General features: G+C 44.5%; 1 pseudogene; it reads left to right on the top strand.

The window, feature by feature from the left end:
• The first annotated feature begins 3,568 nt into the window (after positions 1–3,568).
• On the top strand, positions 3,569–3,841 carry LOC129682804 (40S ribosomal protein S29-like; annotated as a pseudogene).
• The last annotated feature ends 569 nt before the right edge of the window (positions 3,842–4,410 follow it).

Genomic DNA, 4,410 nt, shown 5'->3' with positions numbered 1-4,410 from the left:
GAGGGTCCCTGCTGAAGCTGAAGGTCTAGGCCTTCAATGAGGGTCCCCGCAGCAGAACCTAGGCACTCTCAATCCATTGAGCCTCAACTCAAACACTTAAAGAAAAACTCATTTCATTTACAGATAATCCAAGGATGGGAAGGTTCCCCTGCAGTGGGGCTGTCTCCCAGGTAAAGCCAGGACAAGGACTGTGGGAGAGGCCAGCTCTAGGTTTCATGTGGTTGGTGGGTCATCCTGGATGTGATCTGTCCTTGGTTTCCCCCAGGGTTGGGGGAAATCTGTGTATGTAATGCCTTCTTCCAGAGGTGCAGAGGAAGGAAAACCACAACTTCCCAACACAGGCCACCCTACCTAGAGCCTGGAATCACAGAGGGGGGCAGCAGGTATCAGAAAGATGACCTTATGGTCCTGGACAGCCATGCCTCACACCTCTTAGTTGACTGTGCCTTACAGCTGTGATTAGTAACAGACTCATTTCCTGCATCCCAGACTGCTGTCTTCTGACAGAGCTAGGCTCCAACACCGAAGTCCTTGAAATCCTAGAGGCTTCATGATTTACGTTCAGCCCTTCCATGCCTAGAGCCCAAGTCAGAACCACAGTAGCACTCCCACGCCTGCCCTGGCCTCCAACACAGCTCTCCTCCTGGCTGGGACTCTGTCCTCACCCTGGCAGCCAGAGCCTCAGTTTCTTTCCCCTTTCCATGCTGGCTGCCCTCTGTGCCTTGTGCATCCAGGTACAAAGGACCATCAGTCTTCATTTTCCATCCTTTTATATCTTCTGGTCCCTGGAAAAGAAAGAAAAAGCACAGCACCTGAGCCATCTTCTGTGTGTGTGTGTGCGTGTGCGTGCGTGTGTGTGTGTGTGTGTGTGTGTGTGTGTGTGTGTAGTCACATGTGTGCCACAGTGCAGATGAGGACAACCTGCAAGGGTCAGTTCTCTCCTTCCACCTGTGTGGGTTCCAGAGCATCAAACTCAGGATGTCAGAATTGGTGTTGAGCTGCCCATTGGGCCACCCTGCCTGGCACACCGTCCATCTGCAGGTTAACAGTATCCTTTGTATGCAGAGATCATATTTTGGGTCTTTGTACATTAGCAGACATTCAGATTGTTTCTACTTCTTTGCTTTTGTTGATGATTCTATAAGAAACAGGAGGATATGCAAAGGTACTTTTTAGATGAGATTAACATCTGAATGGGTAGAGTTTGAGAAAAGCAGATAAGTGCCAACATACTGTGGGCCTGGTCCATTCATCTGAAGGCCTTAAGAGTGAGTCCTTATCTCAGCTTCGTCCTGAGCACAGCTTGTAGAGAGGAGGGTTAAAAAAAGAAAAGAAAAAGAAAGCTGAACATTGAACCTCACAAACATATAGACTGAGTTGAAGAGCCCGGTCCTATTTAGTAGGTGGCTCATGCAATGAGTGTCAAGTCCCAAAGAGGACAAGGCTCACTCAGTGCCTTTGGCTGGCCCAGCACCTCTCCAGCCAGGGCCTGGGCTCCCCTCCCCCAGCTTCTCTTTTCTGTATAGACCTGCAGTTCTGGCCATGGGCTCTGGGCCTAAAAGGTGCAACCCTGTTTCCTCCTCTCTTCCCCTAGGAGCTGCTGGCTAAGTTTCTCAGCTTCTCTATGTCCACTCTCCTGGGCCTACACTTCAGCCCTTTCCTTGCCTCTCCCTCGGAGTTGCCTCCTGGGTCTCTTGTCTATGCCCCGGGCCTCCAGGATGAAGCCCTAGGGTGGAGTGCTCCCTGTAAAGCCACGTTCCTCACAGTAACCCTGTTTGCTAGGAGCTTACAGGAACTCTCCCTCTGGCAGAGCTCATTTCCTCCTCAGACTCAGACTTTCCTTCTTAGACACTTCTATGTCTTACTACAAATGGCTTGGCTCAATAAATGGCCAAAAATTGGCACACTCAGATTCCATATTCTCTCATATGGTAACAACCTCTACCACTGGAAAAAAAAAAAATCCCCAAATCTCTTACATCTTAACTTTCTCTGCTCTACTCTTCCAAAAGTTTCACCTCAGGGCTGGAGAGATGGCTCAGAGGTTAAGAGCACTGTCTATTCTTCCAGAGGTCCTGAGTTCAATTCCCAACAAAATGGTGGCTCACAACCATCTATAATGAGATTTGGTGCCCTCTTCTGGTATGTAACACACATGCAAATAGAGTGCACATGTATAAATAAATAAATCTTAAAAAATAAAATAAAAACTTTCATCTCTAACTTTTTTTACTTTCCATTCTTCAAATCTTTTATCTCTACAATTTATCTGTGCTCTGCTCTAAAGAACTCTTTTAAGACTATTGTGTAAACACTCTTATTTCAAGATTTGTAAATTCATTGAGTGTGATTAAATAATCTGTAAAATCTATAACAAAAAGTTAGCTTAAAACTTGTAACAAAAGGTTGATTCTCAGCGCTGTGGGGTATTCACAAGAGAAGACTGTGTGGACATGGTTGAGGCCAGTTCAGTGGAGCCCCAGGCTCGGGGTGGGCTTTCAAGCACAAAAACCTTGCTCTGGGTTGACGTCCTTCAGTTAACAAGACAGCTAGCCAGAACTGGAATTTCAGAATCCAAAAAGCAAGTTTAGTACCTTTGGAGACTTTCCCATACCTATGGACTTTGAAGGCTTTGTTTTCAGTTTTAGCAAGTGGTACTGTCTTCATGCTGAGTTTTACAGCCTGAATGGCATTTCCACTACGGAGTCAGTTGTCAAGACCAACGTCTTGAGCACTGTTACACTTGGTTTGGTTTATGTAATCCAACTCTCAGAAAACTAGATCTACTGACTATGTATGTAACTTGGATTCAACTCTTACGTAAAACAAACAAACAAACAAACAAAAACCCAAATCTCCTGGAAAAATAGATGTTTTTAAACTGCAGCCATGTGGTTACCTTCATCTTAGCTGCTGAGCTCAGCAGGACGGAAGCAACCCTGTGGCTGGCAGCCATCTTTACTAAGGCTACAAGAACACATGCAATGTAATTTTACCAACATCTTGATTAAGATGACCTGTAATGGAAGTTTTGGATTCTTTAAAAACTCATGTTATGTAAATATGTTTTTGTTTTAATCCCAAGTGTGGGATTTCAGTTTTTGCTTTTTGATTTGAGTTTTTGTCCACAGCTGATAACTGCCTCCTGCAGGGCCTGGTCTTTGGCAGCTGGTAAGGGCGTGCCTCCTGCAGCATGGAGGGGGGTGTGGTCTAGGACTTGGAGGGATATAAATAGGAGAGCCTGGAAAGAGAAGTGTGGTGGTTTGGAGAGACCAGAGACAGACGGTGTGGCTTGGAGACAGACGGAGAAAAACATTTCAATGCTCCTTAGAGGATGCTACTTGCTGCCTTTGCTGTTGATGGAGATTGGTATAGAGCCCAGAAAGAACTGGTTGACCCTAAACAGCTGGGAGAAGTAAAGAGGTCTGTGCCCCTCTACCCACTAACCTTCTCTCTCCTACCTAGGGTTGGGGGGTTGGGTGGGAGAGGCTTTAAGAACCTTAAATAAAACAATTTAAAAAAGAGCACTACAGCCTTTTTTTTCCCTCCTTGGCTGTCCGAAGGCAAGATGGGTCACCAGCAGCTTTTACTGGAGTCACCCGCGGAAGTTCGGTCAGGGTTCTCGCTCCTGCCGCGTCTGCTCCAACCGCCACGGTCTGATCCGGAAATACGGGCTGAACATGTGCCGTCAGTGTTTCCGTCAGTACGCGAAGGACATTGGCTTTATCAAGTTGGACTGAGCGACCTTTAATGGATTATTCCAGGCTGTCTACCCCTGAAACGATCATGCTAGTCTTTGTACATAAAGAATAAAAAAATGAAGACCTCCAAAAAAAAAAAAGAGCACTACAATGACCACACGGTATAAACCAACTAATGCAACAACCGAGACCTCGCTTACCACTGCATCTCATTTCCAGACTAAGGAGACAACAGGTCTCCAAAATATTTTGGATTAGTATGGAATTTTTGTATGATAAATTTCTAGGGTTATAAAGGTCTACTCAAATTAACAAAAGCTGATTTACATCTAACTACTTATGTCTTTGCTCACTGTTCAACATCAGGCTTCAAAATTTTTTTTTTAGGTAAGAAACAACATATGTTTGATCAAGGTTTATAAATTCCTAAGGTTATAAAGGTCTACTCTGGTTAACAGAAACTGACTTAGAGATATGTCTAACCTCATGTCTTTGCTAACTGTGTTCAACACCAGGCTTCTAGAAAATTTAAATAAGGAACAATATATGTTTGATAATAAGATTTGTAAATTCCAAAGATTTACGCAGGTTAACAGTAACTGACTTGAGTTTACATGTCTGGCCTCTTTGTCTTTTCTAACTTTAATAAGCGTTAGCTATTTGGATAAACTGAGCCATACAAAAAACTGTGATATTCTGTAATCATGCA

The sequence above is a fragment of the Psammomys obesus genome, unplaced genomic scaffold, assembly GCF_907164565.1.
Source record: "Psammomys obesus unplaced genomic scaffold, mPsaObe1.curated_primary_1811, whole genome shotgun sequence".
NCBI classification, from domain to species: domain Eukaryota; kingdom Metazoa; phylum Chordata; class Mammalia; order Rodentia; family Muridae; genus Psammomys; species Psammomys obesus.
Note: the sequence above shows the minus strand (reverse complement) of the source record. Positions and strands in the feature narration are given on the sequence as shown.